Here is a 21,032-nt window from a genome sequence, read left to right as displayed (position 1 = left end):
CAGCGCGGCCCGAGGCGCGCTAGAAGGTTACTCAGCCTGAAAGGAAGGACCGCCTGACACCGGCTAACCCGTGGGCATGCTCGGGCCACCGCGGCCAGTGAGATCAGCCCATGACGCAAGTCCCCCGAGGGCCCTGGCGTCAGCGAGGGGACAGCCAGGAGCTGGGACAGGGGAGCCCGTGTGTATCAGGGTCAGGGATCCCCCGGGGGCAGGAGCGTCCCGCATGCGGACGGAGGTGGCTGGTGCACGACGACGAGTGTGCTCGGAGCCCCCGAGCTGGGCGCGGGAACGGCTGAGACGGATCGCTTCACGCTGTTAGTCGACGACGAGTGACCGGTTTACTCGCTCTCAGTCTTGGGGCTGGAGTTGAGGAAGGGCCCGCTGGGTGGTTCTGGGTGGTTCGGAGCGGTTTGGCCCGAGACGTCTCACCGCACCCTTACCTCCTTGCGTCAGAGTTATCTCAAGGCCCCAGAGAGTGTTTGTTGACTGAGTAATTGCTGGCGGCTTCCGCGGCGCAGCCCTGGCCCAGGGCCTGCGGGAGCCCCGGAGCCGGGCCAGCCGGGCGTGCCGAGGAAGGCCAGGAGCCTGGGAGCGCTCTGGAGCCGCGGCGCGATGCCAAGAAGGAAGTGCCAGAGAATGGGCCCCGAGAGGCCGCCCATCTCGGGCCGGATTCGTACCTCGGCGGACAAAGGAGGTTTCCTCTGCAGGAAATGAGTCCAAGGGAGGGCTTCCTGCCCCGCAAGCTGGAGAGGGGCTGGGAAGGACCCGGGGGGGGGGGGGAGGCCGCACACTCCCCACCCCGGCCCTTGGTCCCAGGGTCCACTGCAGGTGGCCCCCTCCCAGGCCGCTCAGGTCTCCCGTCGCCGCGTGAAGCACGGGCTGCGTGTGCAGCTGCGTGACCTTGAACCCGTGCCGCTCGCTTCCCTTTCTGTCACAGGCGGACACACAGTATTCAGTGACCACTGGGCATGCAGGTGCCACGCATGTCATCGCAAATGACCGGGACCGGGACGGGGGCGGGAGCTGAGGACCCTGAGCAGCCCTGCCCCCTCCCCTCTCTCCTGAATCGTGAAGGGACAGCTGGGAGGCAGAGAAGGACACAGGCAGCTCCGCGGCTGCTGGAAATGCGAAGCTGACGGTGACGCTGAGTCAGAACCAGATGGGCCCTGGCCTCCTCCTGCGTATTCAGTGCGACCAGGAAGGCGAGCCCGCCTGGGAGCCGGCCGGGAGGAGCCGCGGGCCGGGAGGAGCCGCGGGCCGGCTGGGCCGGAAGGAGCTGGCCCTGGAGGGGAGGTGCAGGGTGGGACAGGGGCGCACCCCAACAGTGGGGGCCCTTCCCTCGCTGGACCCCTAAGGAATGGGGGCCGGGACAGGAGGAGGCAGCCGCCAGCTGGTAACGGGGCGACCAGCAGAAGTCCGGGGTGTGCGTGGGGCCTTCTGCGGAGACGAGGAAGGACAGAGACAGTCAGAGGGAGGAGCCGGGCCACGACGACAGAAAGGAGGCAGGCCCGGAGCTCCCCCAGCACACACACACACACACACACACACACACACACACAGCCGGCACACGGTGTTCGTGAGCTTGTGAGCTAGTCCCTCACGCTGGAAGCCCAGGAGAGGGTGCCTTCCCGGCATCCTTCACTGCCACTTGGAATCCTCCAGAAAGGTGACCAACAGACGGTCATAGCCCTCTGCTTGCAGCAAGGAAAAGCGGGGAGGCCCCAGAGAGGAGCCGGAGAGTACAGGGGCACGGGGTGCGGGAAGGATGTGGAGCCAGAGGGAGGGGAGCCCGGGATTGCGAGGGACAAGTCCCGGCAGAGGTGGAGGGGGAGCAGGAAGCAGAGCAGGGCAGTGGCCAGGGTTCCTGCACACGGGCTATGTGGGGGCGCTGAGCTGGCTCAAGGTGCACCCCAAGCTTGTGGTCTCATGGCCAGATGGAAGAGAAGAGGAGCCTGGAGCTCTGGAGAGCAGGCAGCCCGGCAGGTGGTGGGCCCCGGACGGGGGCTCCGTTGGGGAGCCGGAAGCCTTCGCCCCCAGGTCCCCTGCTTCATGCCTTCCTTTGCCCCCGGCCCTCTCCTTGACTGTGTCCCCAGGAAGACATGTTCAAGTCCTAACCCCAGGTCCTGTGATGGTGACCTTATTTGGAAAAAGCCGTGGCAGGTGGCGTGAAGGATCTCAAGATGAGGCCCTCCTTCCCGTCCAGGCTGAGTCTTCCGTCCGAGGGCAGGTGTCCCTGTGAGAGAGGGAGGACCCCGGAGGGGCACACGGCGGCGGAGGCAGACTCTGGGGGGTGCGGCCACACGCCAAGGACCGCCAGGAGGTCCCAGACGCTGGGAGACGCAGCAGAGATCCTCCCCCAGGGCCTTGGGAGGAAACCCTGTCCACACCTTGACTTTGGACTTCTGGCCTCCAGGGCTGTGGGAGAGCACATTCCTGCCGTCTCAAGCCGCCCAGCGGGTGGTCATTTGCTCCTCCGGTGGCTTCGGAAAGGAATACTGCGCAGGAGAGCCAGGCCCCCTCCACGGTCACAACTAGCGGGCTGGGGACCGAGCGGGCCCACTTGGCTGCATGCACAGCTTCCTTCCCTGTCCCCACCGCCTCTGGGGACATCCCAGGGAGTCCGGGAGGCCAGGGACCTGGGTTTGGGAAGCACAGGGTAGGGACCCACATGACCTGAACTCCGCATGGGCTTTCCTGGGCCGCCTCCTTCCCTCCTTCCGACCTGCTGTTTCAAGGGGAAGCAATCTCGGCGAAAGCGTGGTCTGCGGTCTGTGGTCAGAGCAGGGAGGAAGTGGGGAAACGTGACAGAAGTGCTCGCGTCCTGGGCGTCTGGGCCCCTCTGCACCTAAGCCACAGCTTTGCTCCGTGAAGCTCCAGGGTGCTCTCCCTCACACACGCCACTTTCAATGCCCTGCACCTGTTTTGGGGTTCTGTTTCTTAAAGGGGATCCCTCCCCAAACTGTAAAAAAAAAAAAAATCAGGGTCCCATGAAGCCTGGCTCGCTCTCTGCTAACACCAGGGCTGAGCACAGGACAGACGGCTGACCCCCAGCCAGTTAGTTGTGTGGAAGTGACGCTGGTTTTCTACCCACTGACCGGCCAGCCAGCCAGCCGGCTCCCCAGGCCTTCCACCAAACCGACATTGTCGGGCCTCGGCGGGGGCCGTAATCGCTGCTCTCACTTCGCAGGGTTAGTAGAGGATACGTAGGAAAATGGGAAGCGCTGAGCCAGGCTGCTGCGCGTGCCGGCGGTGTGCCGGGAGAAGCCGTGGAGGAACGGCTGACTTACAATGACTCAACTTACGAAGGCTCGAGTTTATGATGGTGTGAAAGCTGTATACACTTGGCAGAAACCATCCCTGAAGTTTTGCATTGTGATCTTTCCCAGGGCTGGGGGTGTGTGGTATGATAGTCTCCCCGATCCTCTCTGGTGGGGCTGGGTCATGGCCGCGGCCCTAGTTCCCAGTCCACGATCTTGAGGGTCCCACATTCTGGTAACCGATCCGTACGCACGGAGCCCTTCTGGCGCTTTCAGAGGTCTTCAATGAATGACCTGAGACAGTCAACCCTTTCTTGTAAAACAGGCTTCGTGTGGGATGGGTTCGCCCCCCTGCAGGCTCTCGGGAATGCTGCAAGCACGTTGAGCCAGGCACGGCGCGCCGTGTGGACGGTGGATTGGGTGTCTTACCTGCGCTTTGACTTAGGATGTTTTCAACTTAGGTTGGGTTTATTGGGGCAGGACCTCGTCATAATGTGAGAGAGAGCTATACTTGGAAATCGTCACGGCCCCACCAAGGAGGGGACCTCCCATCTGGACTTTTAAGGATGAGTAGGAGTTTGCCAGCAGACAAGGGGAGGGGAGCTCAGGCAGAGGGAGCAGCAGGGGCAAAGGGATGGGACAGCCCAGGTCATCAGGGCACCCACAGGTGACAGCCTGCCTGGCATGCGGGGCTGCTGGATGACAGGAGACAGGGACGGGGGTACCCGGGAGGGGGCGGGTCCTCTAGAGATGGGGCTGCCGTCACAGAGTACCGCAAACTTGGCATCTTGAAACAGCAGAAACGTGTTGTCTCACAGTTTGGGAAGCGGGAAGCCTGAAATGCAGTGTGGCCAGGGCTGGGCTCCTCGGGAAGGCTCTGGAAGGGGGCACTTCCTTGCCTCTTCTGGCTTCTGGCTGGGGTGGAGACATCAGGTGCCCCTTGGCTTGCTGCTGCGTCCCTCCAGCCTTGGTCCCCGATGTCCCATGGAGCTCTCCCCCTGTGTCTGTGTCCCCTTCTTCCCTTCTTATAAGCACCCCTGCCCTATGCGGTGAGCACCCGCCCAAACGAAGTGACCTGATCACATCTACACACACACTTTCCACATTAGGGCTCATTCACAGGTCCCTGGGGTCATAGGGAAATCTTTCCAGAGGACAACATTCAAGCAACAGGACTTGCCACCGTTAGGTGGGTGACACTGTGTCCCCCCCCCCCAAATTCGTATGTTGAAGCCCTAACTGTCCTCGTGACTATCTCTCAGGCAGAGCCTTCATGGAGGTCGTCGGGGTCAAGCTCTGACCCCCGTAGGAACAGTTGTCCTTCCAAGCAGAGGAAGCCCAGAGCTCACTCTCCTGCCAGACAAGGACACTGTGGGAAGGTGGCTGTCTGCGAGCCAGGGAGAGGCTCCCGGCAGACACAGAACACTGCCGACCTTGATTTTGGGTTTTCTGGCCTCCAGAAATGCAGGAAATACGTTTCTGTTGTTTGAGGCAACTGGGCTGAGGCAGAGAGGAGCTGAGGAGCCCCCAGGTCTGGAGGAAGTTCTGACCCACACATGCTGGGGCTGAATGGCCCAGCGGGAAGCTGAGCTTCCAGAGGTGAACAGGGCACAGCCCAGAGCTTGGGGTCAGATGGGGAGGCAGGAAGGAGCTCCAGACCTGCCAGATAGCCGTGAGCATGTGTTGGGGACATGGCGCCAGGACAAGAGGGCTGCCTGAAGGGGCAGGGCAGGTCAGCAAGCAGTGTCCTTACAACGGAGCAAGAACACCTGTTGTCATCACTGACCCAGCCGTGCCCCCAGCCTGACCTCTGCCCTGAGCTCCTGGCCCCCACATATGGCCGCTGGCTCAGTCCCCTCGGCCACCACTACTCTCCATTCTCAGCCAGATGCACGAGGCTCTCCCTGCCACTGACTCTTCCAACAGCCTCCATCCTGGCCCGCCCCCTTTCAGAGCGCCCCGCCCCCGCCTCCCCTCCTGACCCTGAGACAGCGGTCACTCGCTCCCAGCTCCTCTCGAAGCCAGGCTGGGTGTGGGAAGCCCATCGTGCTCTGTCCTGCCTCCGGAAGCCCTGACCCCTGCTTCCTACACGTCTTGACCTCTGGGTTCCGCCATGGCCTCGGACTCTTGGCCATCAGGCCCCCATGTCCTAGGGGCTCTGGCTGGCTAACCTACCCATCCTTGGTTCCCGAGGTGGTCCCCCCTGGACTCTCTTCTGACCCCGCACCTCCCCTGACCATCCCCTGACTCTGGCCAGCTTCCAGGAGGGGTACATGGATGCTTCCGGGCCTTTGGGCTCCAACCTCTAGTTATTCTCAACCCCCTGCTCCAAAATTCCATGCCCAACAGGTTTCCAGGTACCGCGGATCGGTCCTCTGAAACGCTTCTTACATTTGGGTCTTTCCTACTGGATGCGTCATATTCCCAGTGGATGGGGTCACAGTGCTTCAAAGGCCACACATGGGAAAATGGCTGCCTCTCCGGCGGTCTCTCGCCCGTCTCAAAGACCACAGAAACTGGTCCCCAGAGCCTGCACCTCCCCCCCCCCGTCTCCTCCCACTCTGGCAGCAGGTGGCAGGACTCGGGCTTGGACAAAGGCGGAAGGAGAGGCCCCTGTGTGGGCAGGGGTGGGGCTGGGGAGGGGGTCCTACACCCGGGCCTGGACCAAGGACTGTGACAGAGCTGTGTGTGAAAGGGCAGGTGGCCACAAGGAGCCAGTGACTGGGGTCGGAGAAGACGGCTGCTGCTGGGAATTATACCGTCACCATGTGCCCGCCAGCTCTCATGCACGGCATGCTTGCTGTAGCCGGAAACACTGTGTGTCACGATGACGATGATGATGACGATGTCACTGTGTGTCACAGTGGTCAGCAAGGCCGGACTTCAACCGTCCAAGATGGCTGGCCCCCATCCATAACACCAGGCGCAAGAGCTCCTCTGAAGTCATGCACAAGAGCCAGTGTTTGGACCAGTGCATCAGTCAGGCTGCCTTGACCCCTCCGTCTCCACGGAGGTCCTGCTCTGGAGCAGAACCGCTGCATTCCCGTACCCTCTTCTTCCTCCCAGCAGCCGGGGGACCCTGGGCACTTTACCATCTCTCAGCATCCTGGTTCAGCCTTGTACAGGAGGTGAGCAGAGTGCTTCCTGCAAAGGCTGTCTCAGAGTGGAAGGGCTAATGCCCACGAAGGGCTCAGCCCTGTTCTCACAGATGTCACATGGCCGTGGGAAAGACATCACTGTCACTGTCATTAGGATGACAGGCAAGTCTACAGAAACCCAAGTTCCGGAGGGTCAGGTTGATGGGGGCCTTTGATCCAAACAGGCACAGACATTCGCCCCTATGGACAGGGGACGTCCAGAAGACTGGTGGGCGCAGAGGTGGGTGGAGAACCCCTCCACTCACAAATGAGCTAAATTCCCCGTCACTGAACCTGCCTCGCCTGCCAGCTCAGGCCTGCCCCTCCGGCTTCCTCTCCGCGGTCACCCTGGGGTAGGAAAATGTGCACATTAAAGGGGTTTCACGTGCACCTGCTGCTGACTCTTACGTGGCTCAGCTGTTGCCTCTGCTCTGTGCAAAGCTGGGCTGAGAGGAGCACTTGGGAAAGGTGACATTTGGAGGCTTCGGCCTTGCAGATGGTTGGCTCTCTGGGCTGGCGAATTCCGGGCTGCCTTCCTTCGCTGCTGTCACGCGTTGCCATGGCGTTGGTGTGCACGCGCAGGAGGCTCATGCACCTCGTCTGCTTCTGAACACTCGTCCAGAGCCTCGGAGCGCGGCAGTGGGAAGACCGTGTGCGGAGAATCGGGGAGGCTGCGGGGCGTGGGAGGGACTCAATCTGGCTCCGGCACCCTGCGCTGCTGGAGGCTGGGGGAGAGGCAAGAGGCCTCGCTGTCTCCAAACCAGGATGCGTGGATGGAGGCGCAGTGCGCCCTTGGGCAGGGGTGGCTGCAAGGCATGCTGAGACCTCAGCAGCAGAGGCCTGTGGGCTGGGGAGTCTGATGGAGGGCCTGGCACCTGGCCTTCTGCGGCTCACGCCTGCGCCTCTCCACCAGCCTGCTCCCCAGACGGCAGTCTAGGTGATATTTTAAAAATGTAAATGACATTGCATCAATGACCTCTTCAGTGGCCTCTGGTTACCTTCCTAATAGAATCCAATCTTCCTCCCAAGGCCACAGACAGCAGGCTAGGCAGAGAAATGCAGCATCTCCGAAGCTGTGGCCCACACCACCCCTTCCCAGAGTTGTGTCGTGGCCAGAAAAGCACGGCCCAGGATTCGAGGGCAATTTTCATGCCCTCAAGTCCTTTCCCCGTATTTGTCACATACCAGAAAGGTGACACAGTTCATGGAGGTGCTTCCAAAAATACCCTCTTCGTCCTCACCCTCGGGCCCCTGTGCTCAGCCTCCCACCACGCTTCCCTGCTTCTCCCTCACCCCCTGCCTTCGCCTGCTCTGGAAACTGAAAGATTCCGTCTGGTCAGAGGAGGTCTGCCTCGAAGAAGGGGCAAGAAGAGCAGAGAACAGGGCCGGAGGCCGCACACGCCCTGACGCCAGTCCTGGTGCACGTGCACGAATCACGGTGCAAACCACATTGTGCAACCATCTAGCCACTTCTGCAACTGTCCCGAGGTCACTGTAAATGCGTCTTCAACGCTGCTGACCTGTCGCTGTGCCTTCAATAAATAAACAGATACATATGTGACCACCTGCCTGCGTTGCTGTCTTCACAGAGTTTCACGCGGCTGACTCGCTCTCGTCATTTTGGTTTTTGCCCCAAAGCTAACTTTTCTTTTTGAAAACAATGTATTTATTTTTATTTACATTGGATTAATTAACATAATGTATCCGTGGTTTCAGACGTGCAGGTCAGCGATCTTCAGTCTTCTGTAACACCCGGTGCCCACTCCCTAGAGGGCCCTCCCGCGTGCCCGTCACCCGGTTACGCCAGCCCCCGACACCCCGCCAGCGGCCCTCAGCTTGTTTCCTATGACCACGAGTCTCTTATGGTTTGTCTCTCTCTGATTCCGTCTTGTTTCCTTTTTCCCCACCCTTCCCCTGTGATCCTGGTTTGTTTCTTGAATTCCACACAGAAGTGAGATCCTGTGGTCATTGTCTTTCTCTGAGTGGCTTCTTTTGCAAGCGCTATCTTTCCAGAGAGGCCCCTGTCTCTCCCCAGAAGAGCCCCCACCAGCTCTGGGCCCAACTGCAGTTTCTGGAATGATCTGCCTTGAGCTCCAGCCGAGCGTGGGTAGCATGTGCCTGTCCCCCCGGGGAGCTCATGGCAGACACTAGTCACCTGGGGTCAACGAGTCGGTGAGCTGCTGTATTCTGAAATCTCGGGGGGTTTCAGAGCACGTCTGCTGGAGAGAGATGTATTCCCTGGTACGTGACCGAGGGAAGTCCCCTGGCCTGATGTCCTGAGCTGTAAACTGGGGACAGTGGTGGGTGCCCACAGAAGGCAGCCCTGAAGGCTCCACAGAGGCCCCCGGACAGAACCCACCCGGCCGTTCCTGCTTCACTGGGGACCGGGGGTCAGTGGGGCTCCGGCGTGGTCAGCAGGGCCACTGCTCATAGCTGGTTGCCGGGGACAAAGAAAGCTCTGGAGCCAGAAGCCGGGGCCAAGAGACTGTGGGGGCCACAGGACGCAGCTGGGGAGGGACTTGGGTCAGGGAGAGGGCTGGAGCGGAAGCAGCCTCCCTCCGGGCCTGCTCCCCGCTTCCCTCTGAGGCCCTGCTTCGGGACGTCTCCACACGTTCGTTCAATGTGTTCGCCGTGGCTGGTGTATTTTGATGTCCAGTTAGTAATCTCCGCCTGCAGGCACGCAGGCCAGAAGGGCCCCACCCCCCCGCGTGCTCCCCTGACCTCTTGTGGGGCCCAGCCCCCCGATCCACACCGCTCGGAGGGTCTGTGGGACGCAGAGCTCCGGGAAGCCCGAATTCCTTATCGATTTCCTCCTGGCCACGGCTCTGTCCTAAAACCGGACTCCCCGCCTGATGTCCTTTCCAGGCCGTGACACTTTGCGGCTCGAACGAGGGTTCCAGGACACGCGGGTAGATGCAGAGCAGGGCCCCGGGGGCTGGGCCGCCCGAGTTCAAACCCTCACCCGCCTCGCAGTGAGCTATAGGCCGCGGGGGCCGCTCCCTCCCTGGAGCTCAGGGCCACCTGCCAAACCAGAGTCCCACGACTCATGACCTCCAAGGCCGTTACGAGGTTTAAATGGGTCGAGACGGGTGAAGGTCTCAGAACCAGGCCTGGCACGAGAGCGCTATTCAAATATTTGCCGGATAAATAAACTGCCTCTTCCCCCTCCCGCCTGAGCTCTAGGCAGATGAGAAAGAGCCCGGAGACGAGGTGCAAACCGCAGCTTTGTTACGGGGCAAACTGAACTTGAAGGGGCTTGATGCTCAGCCCTGACCGGATGCCCCAGTTGGAAAGGAAGTTGGCCCTGCTCGGGGCTGGCCAGGGCCTGTCCTGCAAGCTGCCTGTGTCACTTGTGAGGCTGTGACCAGAGGACAGGGCAGTGAGGAAGGGAGTGGTGGAGCCCAGCCTGGTCTGGCCTGGTGTCCCTCCACCCCCTGCGGAAAGGCGAGGCTCAGAGAGGTCGGGGCTGTCCTGCCCCTTCCTTCAAACACCGGGTGGAGGGCAGGGGCCCAATGGGAAAGCATGTTACTGGTGGATATTTGGTTCGTGTTCGGTTCCTCCCTGCTCACAGCTGTCTACAAGGAAGTGTCACCATCCGTCACTGTTCAGACACATTAACAAGGACTTGAAAACCTTGGGTGGGATGCCGGGCTGGCTCAGTTAGAAGAGTGTGTGACGCTTGATCTTGGGGTCGTGAGTTCAAGCCCCACATTGGGGGGTAGAAACAATTTAAATAAGTAAAACTTATAATAAAAAAGAAAACCTTAACACGTTAGGTGACTTGTCCAGGGGTCCCATAGCTAGGAAGCCGCCAAGTCAGGACGTAAGCCTTGTCTTTAGGGCTGGGAGGCCTGGGCTCCGTCCCCGCCACCACGCCAACTGTGACTCCACGAGAGCTGCTGGGGAGGGCCCGTCGGCTGTGACTCTGGGAAGGGTTGGCGGAATTTGTCAGCTGTCCCTTTTCTTTGGAAGAGATCACGCTTTGGTGTTGATGCCCGGTCAAGGATGTGGACACAATGGGTTCAGACGACGGTGTTTATCGGCTGGCTTCTGTCACAGGGGTGTGGGGGAGGGTTCCAGGCTGGGCAGCGGCATCCTCCCGAGGCCCTGAGGACGGGCCCCTGAGAGTGGCAGTCCGGAGCGGAGGGAGATGGTCCCCACCATGGAGCACCCCAGGCCCAGAGTCCCAGGAGCCTTCTGCCTCCTAGATCTGGACACAGCCTGACTGTCGCTCTTTTGAGGGGAGTCAGAGAAGAGCAGGTGACACACCTGCCGGGTGACACGCTGCCTTGCCCAGCTTAGAGAGAGCACTGCACGTAGCAGGGCCACAGCTCCGCATGAGGACCTGGGCAGGAGCGGGCAGTCTGGTTCATGGGGCACAAGCAACCTGACGACTCCAGCTGACTTTAGCACAAAGGGAGCCGACTGGGCGGAGGTAGAGCAGCCCGCACAGTCCGGGGGAGGCACAATGGCCCAGGCCTGCGCAGGCCAGGAACCGGGGTGGCCCTGGACGTCCAGGCGGGGCTGGAAACAACAGGATGGATTAGAAAAGATCTGACTTGGGAAAGCAACAGGACCTGGTAACAGGTTGGTTGGAGGGACGGGCAGAGGGAGGACTTGGGGAGGGGACTAGGAAGAGGCCTGGGCTCCAGGAACAAGGAAAGCCTGCTGGGAGTGGGGGCTTCTTCCATCTGGGGGTACTGCGAGCTCAGTGTGCCTGTTGGACCCCAGTCTCGAGTCCGGGCCGAGGTCCAGGTTTGGGGGTCATCAGCACAGGGTGACTGGAAGAGTGACAGTCTGGAGGGACAGCAGGGACCTCGCCAGGAGGGGAGGAGCTGGGCATGAGCCCCAGGAACAGCCCCCACTGCCCCCAAGGCCCTTCCTCTCCTCACTGGGCCTGTGGCACAACCAGCAGCTTCTCTGCCCTTCCACGGGCACATGGCCCAGCACTGTGCACATAGTAGGTGCTCAAAGTTGAGCTTGATTTATCAACTGGAAGGAGCCAGCTGGATGCAGAAGGCTCTCCCACATGTCAGGCCTCAAGGATGACCCAGAAGGCATCACCCGCAGCAGAACACGGGCCCATGCTAAGTCACACTTTCTGCTTCCTGACCCTTTAAGGCAAACAACGGCGTTCCTCTGAACCAGAGTCCTCGACTTGGCATCGCCAGGGAGAGAAAAGAAACACAGGATGACACATCCCTCCAGCTCCCAAACTCTATGTTCTCCGGAGAAATACAAATAAATCCACATATTTAAAGACAGGCCACCCACTTGCACGGAAGGGGGTGGATCCCAGCGGATCCGGCCGGGTTTACACAGAAGTCTTTTCCCAAAGCCCCTCACTCTCGGCCACGCTGGCCAGCCTCGCGGGCCGGCCACCGCCCCAGCTCAGCAGCCTTTGTTCTGACGCCCTCGTCAAGTCCGTGTCTGCGGGCCGGCCCCTGGCAGGTGCACGCAGGCTCAGCTCGGATCTACACAACACCACAGCTGGTTCACAACACCGAGGACCTTGCCTTTTGTTTGTCTTCAAAATCTGCCTGCTGCCACACGTCCGTCCATTGGAGGCGGGGGAATTTTCCAGAAGCATTGTTTTAAAGCAAGCAGAATGATTTAATTTATTGAGCACTCCCTGCTGGCTTTGGGATCTGTGTGAGAACCAGGCTTCGTCCTTGCCCTTGGAGAGCTCCTGGGGAGGACTGCAGATGGCCTGTCGCAGGCTAAATGCCACCTTGTTGTGAATGCACAGGACTTCAGAGCTCAGGGTCCCTCCGGGACCTCACCTAAGTCCTCTGTCTTTCCACAGACCAGGGACGCAAGGCTGAGCAGGGAGAGTGACGGAAGAGACAACTTTGGGTCCCCGGCTGTGTGGTCTTTCCTGAGAGGCTAGCGCGAGCCCACGTCGACTCTCACCAGGAGCCAGACAGCTGCCTCCCGTTGGGGCTGGCCGAGGTCCCAGCTCTTTTCCTGTCCCTGAGGCATAGGTGGCATTTCCACCCGGCTGAGTCACCAGGGTTTTTTCCAGGTGGAGATGGTAATTAGCACCAAGCAGAGCCCAGGGTTCCTCTGTTGCTTGTGGAGGCAGCTCCGGGCTGCCGACTCAGGCATGCGTCTCTCTACATAGATACGTGTCCCCAAAGCCCATTTATGGGATGCACAGATAGTCCTGGTCACCGTCCCTGACACACGAGATGCACTACAAAGGACGGGTCTGTGTTGAGGCTGGTGACCACGCACTAGCACCCTCCCGCCTCAGAGCGGCAGGCACCCTGCGCACCCCGATCAGAGCAGTGTCTGTACGACAGGACCTGTGCTATGAGTGAGACGCCGGCTCTGCCCGAGGCAGATGCTGCTCGTTCCTTGTAACAGCCCTGTGATCCCTGTTGTAAAGACAGAGGAGCTCAATTTTAGGGAGCTCAGGTCACTTCGTTCCTTATCCTAAGGAGTTTACCACGCAGGCAAGTGAAGAAACACAAAACAAAGCCACTGTTCATAATCACAGGGAGAAAGGAAAACATAGGGAAACTGTCGTTCAGACCCTCCACAAACACTGGGATTTGGCACAAGGTAATCCTCTTGCGGGGTTGGGTTCGGCCCGCAGGTCCTGTGCCCCCATACACCTCTGGTGCTAATTTGCTGATGTCCTGGGTCAGTCACTTCCTTGCCTCGGTTTCCCCCTTATGGGGACCACACTGGCTGCCGACACCAGTAGCAAGGATGCTGTGGGGAGGAGGAGGAGCCCGGCTTGGAGTGTGGGCTCTCAGGGGTGGGGATGCAGGCATTTCTCCCATAATTTATTTGTAGCTCTGGTGCTTGTGAACTCCTCCCCGTCCCGCTGCTGAAGTATGTGTAGTGTCTGTGGGTTGTCACATGCATTAATTACCGGCTGAGGGTTATAAACTACCCCTGGCTTTGGCTAGATCCTGCAAGAGAAAAGGGCTTTATCACCGTCGCAGTTAAACGTGATCACAGAGAGCTGGAGACGGAAAGGAAAATCGCTCAAGCCAGAGAATAAAGGACATTTCAGAAAAGGAAGTACAGGGGGCTATGAAGACCCATTGAAATTTAAAGTGACAGCACATCTGATGACGCAGTCACAGATTCCGGGCTGTTTCGGGCTAGAAAGGGGCAGATGCACGTGGAGCCAGGCAAGAGGCCCCGTGGCAGGGAGCAAAAGGTTTGATTCCGGGCAGTGTTTTAACCCTTCTGTGCCGCAGTTTTCCCATCCATGAAATGGGACGAGTGATCACACTGAACGTGAGAATGAGAAATGACAGAATACAAATTCACACGCTCAGTCTCTGACGGCTGCTCAAAAACGAGGAGTCGCCGCAGAGGAAGCAAGAAGCGGCACAGGATTCACAGGTGCTTAGGATGAATTTCGTTTTGTTGGACTAAGAGGAAGCTTTGTTTTCAATGTCCCGTCTCGTTTGTTTCTGGACTGTAGGTCATCTTACCACGCAGCACATAGACGGACCGTGGTATGCTGGTAGACATCACAGGCTCTCGGGGAGGGGGGGAGCCCCGATTTGTAGCATGTGCCCATGTCCATGGGGTGCATATTCCCGTGGCTGATTTCAAGCTACCAGTGTGGTGTTACTGAATTCAGTCCGGAAGAGATGTCAGCAGCTCGTCATGTATTTCTGCGGATTTCTGCTGTCAAGATACAACAGACAAGGGGGCGCCTGGGTGGCCTTCGGCTTGGGTCATGATCTCAGGGTCCTGGGATAGAGCCCCGCATCGGGCTCTCTGCTCAGCGGGGAGCCTGCTTCCTCCTCTCTCTCTCGGCCTGCCTCTCTGCCTACTTGTGATCTCTCTCTGTCAAATAAATAAATAAAATCTTTAAAAAAAAAAAAGATACAACAGACGAGCGCTCAGAGGATGGCAATACGTAGTAAAGCCGTTAGGAAATGATGAGTTCGGGCTATTTATTACCTTTGTTTTTTAAAAGATTTTATTTATTCATTTGTGAGAGAGCGAGCAAAAGAGAGAGAGAGACCAGGGGAGGGCAGAGGAAGAGGGAGGGGCAGCCTCCCCGCGGAGCAGAGAGCCCGACACAGCGCTCGACACAGCGCTCGATCCCAGCACCCTGAGACCATGACCTGAGCCGAAGGCAGAGGCTCAACTGACTGAGCCCCTGACGTGTCCCTATTACTTCTGTGTTCCATATAATTTAGGTAATTGTGATTTATATAATTTGATCTCTATTGATGGCTATATTTAACAATCGGCTCACAGAATCCTAAAAACTTAATAGTTGGCAGGGTTGGCTGCAACACGCCACTGCCTGCAGAGCTCCTGGTGTGGGGTCTGGTACTCAGTAAGAGCTCAGTACAAGGTCATCTCTTGTCTCCAGTTCTGACATGGTCTCATTCACTCCTCCCGCCGGGGTGGAACTGAGAGTGTGGAAAAGTCTAGAAAGGGAAGAGGGAAGAGAAGAGAGTGGAGGATGGGGCTGGATCTGGAGGCTCTGGGCCCTCCCGAGTTGGAGACTTTACCTAGGAGGAATCACAGTGTGGGGTCCTGGGGCTGTCTGTCTTGCAGGGCTTGCCCCTCACCAAGCCCCTTCCCCCACCACGAGACTCCCCGCAGGTGGCCAGGACTCCAGGAAGTGGCAGTGATCCTCCATCCCACTCCCCCGGCCAGCGAGCTCAGTCCTGTGACCTGGACTGGCCATCTGGGTACAGCTGTCTGGGAATGTGAATCCTGAGCAAGTGGTCGGGAGCTAAGATCCCTGCATGGAGAGATTCCTACTGTGGTGGGCAGCAGAGCAGTGAGGTCCTGGTCATTTCTCCTGCCTGGTTCCAGAAGGCCCCTGGGTCCTGCCCAGTGTTCATCTTGTTTCTCTAGCTTCGCTTTGGCTCACGGAGCACCCTGGCGATTTTTTGTGGCAGATCCTCTGGGCGACCTCCTCAATTTCATCCATTTTTCTTTAGACTTATAATTTGCTGGCCAAAAGACTTCGTTTCTCAGCCTCTCTCCAAGCTGGGAGTAGGTCCTTGCCAAAGGGATGTGTGCACTAATATTGGGTGGGACTTTTCAGGAGAGTGTGTCATTTGGTCATTTCTCTCTCCTCCTTCCTATTGCCTGGAATGTGGAAGCAATGGCTGGAACTCAAGCAGCCATTCTAGATCATGAAATGATCTGAGAATGGAAGTCATGTGCGGTGGGGCAGAAACCGACGGAGCTGGGGTCTTGGAGGAGTTGATGGGGTGCCCATAGCAGTTCTCCTCTTCCAACCTCTGGACTTTGTTTCTGTGGCAGTACAAACCCCCGTGTGTTCTCCCTGCTGCAGTAGGGTCTCTGCTCATCACAGCTGAAGCTCTTCCTCCAAGCATGCCTTTCACTAAAATTCCTTTGACTTATGAACATCAAGGTTAATTTCCATTACGGTTGCTTCATAGCTGAGTCCTGACCAACTCAGTTCATTCTTTCTCCCCTCCACAATCTCAAGCCCACATTCTGGCCCCAGATGCCTTGTCTGCCTTATCAGTGACCCAGAAGAGCCTGGTTCCCTCCCAAAGGACAGGTCCTTTTACACTCTGTCTATGCTGTGCCCTCCCCAAGGATGTCCTTCCCCGACCTTGACTGCTTCTAAGATCCAACACAAACATTGCCCCCCTCTGTGCCAGCATGGCTCAGATGGGTCCATGTCATAATTACCTGTTTACTTGGCTGTTCCCACCAGACCACAGGAACCTGGTTGTGACATGCTGTGTGGCACGTCCCAGGGGCTCAGCACAAGTGGGCTGAAGGAGAGAAAGAACACTGCCGACATGTGAGGTGGGTTACAGCTTTATAACAAGACCCATCAATCTCTTCCCACAGACCAGCTGCCTACCTGGCTCTGTTCAACTTGGAGATTTCTGCGTGTCATCTGGGCTGACTTCCTGCGGCTCTAATCCATGCCAGACATGAGCCTGATTTTGAATGGATCATGTCAGGCTTGAAGGTATTTTGGATGTTAACAATATCCCCAAGAGCAACAAAATAAGTAAAGTCACAGTGGATTGTAACCCAAAGTAAAAAAACATATACATATACGCACGAGTCCAGATGGATGCAAATGACTGAAGGAATTAACAAGTGGGGGAGAAGAGACAAATCCCTGCCAAAGACCCATGAAGAAGGTATGCCAACCCCATGCCCTCAAGGAGGGTGACTGGGACTCTCCACGCTTCAGGCGTGATCTTCTTCCAAAGTGCACAGCCTGGAAGGGAGGGAGGGGAGGGCAGCTTCATGGTGGACACGGTGGGCGGACCTCAGCCGGGTGACCAAGGCCAGCATCAAGTCTAAGGTCGTGTGGATGGTATGGGAGCTTGATGTGATGACAGTAGGTCTTCTTTCTCTGGGTCTTCCTCCCAACAAACCACAGCCTTTGTCTAATCTGGAGAAAGGCATCAGACAAATCTAGTAGGGGGACTTCCTAAGAAGTACCCAACCAGTCTTCCAACCTGTCAAAGTCATCAAACACGAGGCAAATCTGAGGAATGGTCACAGCTAAAGAGAAGCCCTAGGACACAGGACAACTCAACACCATGTGGGGTCCTGGCTGGGGTCCTGGGGCAGGGGAAGGATGAGGTTAAAACACAGGAAATCTTGGGTGCCGGGGAGGCTCCATCAGTGTAGCGGTTGCCTTCGGCTCAGGTCATGATCTCAGGGTCCTGGGCTGGAGTCCTGCATCGGGCTCTCTGCTCAGCGAGGAGCCTGCTTCCTCCTCTCCCTCTGGCACTCTCACTCCTTGTGCTCTCTCTCTCTCAAATGAATAAATAAAATCTTTTTAAAAAGCCCACAGGAGGGGCGCCTGGGTGGCTCAGTGGGTTAAGCCTCTGCCTTTGGCTCAGGTCATGATCTCAGGGTCCTGGGATGGAGCCCCGCATCGCATGTATCATGGAGGATGTGGATAACGGGGAAAGGCCATGGGAACTCTACACTGTAACTCCATTTGTCTGTGAACTTAAAACTGCTCCCCCCAATAAGGTCTATTCAAATGAACAATCAGACTCCCCAGACTTGAGGGAGAAATAACAATAATAATACCCATTATTAGTTTTTTAGAGGGGGACGGATGGAGAGGGAGAGAGGCTCGAAGCAGACTCCGCCCCCAGCACGGAGCCCTTCCCCGCACTCCATCTCTTGACCCTGAGCTTGTGATCTGGGCAGTAATCGAGAGTCGGCCACTGAACTGACTGAGCCACCCAATAATATCTATTATCTATTGATATTACCACGTGTCCATATTCTCTCTCCCTGCTCGGGCTAACTTGGGGGAAGCCAGAAGCGGGAGGGCACAGCTTCACCCAGGGCACTGAAAGGAGAGAACGGCCAGGTCAACCCTAGATGTCCTCTGACCGGATCCCCTCAGGGGCCCCGAGCGCTCTCCCATCCCCCGCCTCGGCCTCGATGGCCTTTTCTCTCCAAGTCGTTGCAGAGGTACATTCTGGGAGAGAGCCCACCACCGGCGAAGGAGGGCGCCGCGGGTGCCAGGGCTCTGCCGGGTACCTCGGGGCCATGAGCAACGTGGGGGCAGGCCGTGCTCCGAGGGAAGAGTGGGGTCCTCTGGGACCAGAGGACGGGAGGGGGGCATTTGGGCCTCCCGCCCATTTGGAGGCCCAAATGCCCACTCACTGGTTTGGACCGCTTTGGGTGAAACCAAGTCTACCTCCGGGTCCGTGGCCGAACGAAGCCAGGAGACTGTGGACACTTGGAAAAGGGGCAGATTCTCCCCAGAGGCTGCTGAGGGGAGCGGACGGGGCCCCTTGGCGATCACAAGCGGAAACCCGTGTGAGACGGGACCCTGGAGCTTCAGGAGGGAGCGAGCGTCCCTGAGAGATAGGCCTTAGCCAGCCGGACCAGAAGGGCCCTGAGTGCTTGACTCTAGGCTTTTTCTCTTCAAGATTTTACATATTTACTTGAGAGAGAAAGAGAGAAAGTAGAGTGGGGCGGGGAAGCTGGAGGTTGGGAGAGAAGAAACAGCAGAAAAGGTATAAGGAGTGGGAAATCTCCAAGGGCTGTCTGCCCGGCTTGCAGGTACCGGAGAGTGGGCAGCCTTCCGTGCTGAGTGTGACCCCCACAGAATTTGCAGAGAGGACATATGGATCAAAGCAATGATAATTACTTTCGTCCAGCCCACAATCGGACAGGTCCGGGGGAGCCCCAGCAATGGCATCATCTTTGCTAAACCACGACGCACTGTTCACCCCAGAGAGAAGGCGAGAGGGCCTCCTCTGAACTCCGTCCTGGTCGCCACTCCGGCTCGGGGAGGCCAGGGAGCTCAGTCACTGAGAGCACAACGTTGGAGCCCCACAAGCTGGGTTCGAGTCCCGTCTCTGCCCCTTACATGCTGGGTAGACTTGAGCTGAGTAATCAGCACCTTCTGGCCTCAGTCTACCCATGTGGAAAATGCATTTACTAGCACTTATCTGAGGAGTTGCAGCAATTGAATGCGATGACCAGTGCTTTGGGGCAGAATCTCCTGGAAAATGTAGACCTTCGCTTTTCTAGAAGTGCAGGAATGTGGGCGCTCTGGCTGGATGCTAATTTGAGGCCCAGTTGCAAGTTTTCCAGACTGACGGGGCATTTCAGGTTAGGAGGATGGGTGGTTGTCCCTGTGTGGGACCTGCTGAGCACTGTACAGGGAAAGGGTTTCCCCCTCTGTGCATTGGGGGGTGGGGTTGTGAGTCCTGGGAAGTGGGTGTGCAGCCCAGCCCTGGGAACCCCAGAGAGAGGTCTTGTGTTTGTTGCTATAGATAGCTTAGCCCGTACGGCTGGGCCCCTGGTGGGGCCTGGAGGAGGTCCAGCTAGTGCGGATCACCATGGTGGGGCAAGGTGTGGGATTTGTGGGAGCAGGAGTGGCTGGGGCCCCCCAGCACCAGCTGAGGATGGACCCACACCTGGGACAAGTTGTTCACATGTCCCCTGGAGAGACGTGCGCCCCCTGCAAGCACCACTGGGGACATGACCTCCCCCCCCACAGGTATTATAATCCCACACACCCCCATCCCTACGTTAAATTCCTGTAGAAAGTGAAATTACAAACATGTAGCGAAACCTGCATCAACAGCCTAGTTCTCCTGAAAGTCTAGAATGTTCCCTCCGGGCTGGGGGCACGCGGTGGTGGTGGCCCATCTTGCCTTTACACTGGCGAGATGTTGCAGGAGGGAATCTGGCTTCTAGTCCCTCGAACTGGCCGTCCTTCACCTGGCCTCCCTTCTGAGCATCTTCCTTAGGGGTGCCCCCTCCCCTTCCCCTCTGCTCTTACAGCCGGCCTCCCTCCCGCTCCCCATTCTACTGATGAGGAAGTTGAGACTCAGAGAGTGGCCTGCTAAGGCCCACTGGCTGTCACGTGGGCAAGCTGGGGTTTGAACCAGGTCAGTCAGATTCCTCTGTTTTGCTGCAATGTGTCCCTCCTTCCTGACCAGTCTTCTGATGCTTCGCCGCTGAGGGCCAGCATCCCTGGAGGGCGTGTGGCACACCCATGTCTCCCAGTGACAGCTTGTCATACTGGATCTCCAAGTGCCCCAGTGACAGCTTGTCATACTGGATCTCCAAGTGCCCCAGGCACCAGTCTCCCGGATCCCAGTTTTTCTCATTCTGGTGTCTCTGTGTGGCTCTGCAGGTTGGTCAGCGCCATGAGGTGGCCAAAGATCTGGGCTTCAGTGGTTCTTTGTTGAATCAGCTTCTCGCTCCACATCCTCCTGACTGGGCACCTACCCCCAGCCTTAAGGTGTGTTTCTGTTTCCACTATGAGCAAGTCCCTCCTAGCAACAAGCCCTCATCAGCCCGGGGAGGTGGGAGGGTGCGTTTCAAGGGGAAGTGCTCCCAGGGTCTGTGCAGCTGTTTTGCCAATGCACGGGAAGCCCTTCCTGAATGCTTCCCACATAAGGTCAGTGCTCAGCCTGTTTGGCAGCACAGGAAGGAGAGAAGCCACATGGTCTTGCGCGTTTTGCTTTTTTGGGTGAGATCTGAGAGTGGCAGAGGCTGTGCAGGACGGGGGAGGAGTGCACGCTTTGCAGGGGGACAGACTGTGGCTTTGAGTTCCAGCCCTGCTACCTGTCCCATCACTTCCTTTTTTTTGGTCATAGTTTTGACAACAAAGAAAGGAGGATGATGTTCACATGCCCATGCCGCAGGGTTGCTGTAAGGTGTGGACACCCTGGAGACAGCCTCTGACCCACAGAGCTGAGTAAAACCAGCTTTTGTTACCCTGAGGATCACTCTGGGTGATCCTCAAATACCCACTCTGTGATCAAGATTAACGGTAACCCGTATAGTCATGCTATTGTTAAGCAATAACCCTCGTTGAGGGTATGTGTGCCAAGCACAAGGGATGTGGCGTGACTTGTGAGCTTAAAGCTGCAGAAGATGGTCTTGCTTTCTGGCCCACTTCTCAACAAGTCCAAGCAGGTCTGGTGAGAAGACGCGTGGAAGCGCACAGAGCTTCCTGGCGGACACGCAGGCAAGGCTCTGCTTGACCACCCGCCGCTAGCTGAGTACTCAGCCAAGCACTCTGCTGTTTTACAAGAACGGTTCATCTCTCCCCACAACAACCCAATGTTACAGAGATTCTCTATAAACTCTAACCGATGAGCAATGACGTCATACAACCTGCTCAATGTGGGACCCTGGTGAGGAGGTG

The sequence above is a fragment of the Mustela putorius genome, unplaced genomic scaffold, assembly GCF_011764305.1.
Source record: "Mustela putorius furo isolate JIRA1106 unplaced genomic scaffold, ASM1176430v1.1 tig00000228_pilon_pilon_pilon, whole genome shotgun sequence".
Taxonomy (NCBI): Eukaryota; Metazoa; Chordata; class Mammalia; order Carnivora; family Mustelidae; genus Mustela; species Mustela putorius.
Note: the sequence above shows the minus strand (reverse complement) of the source record.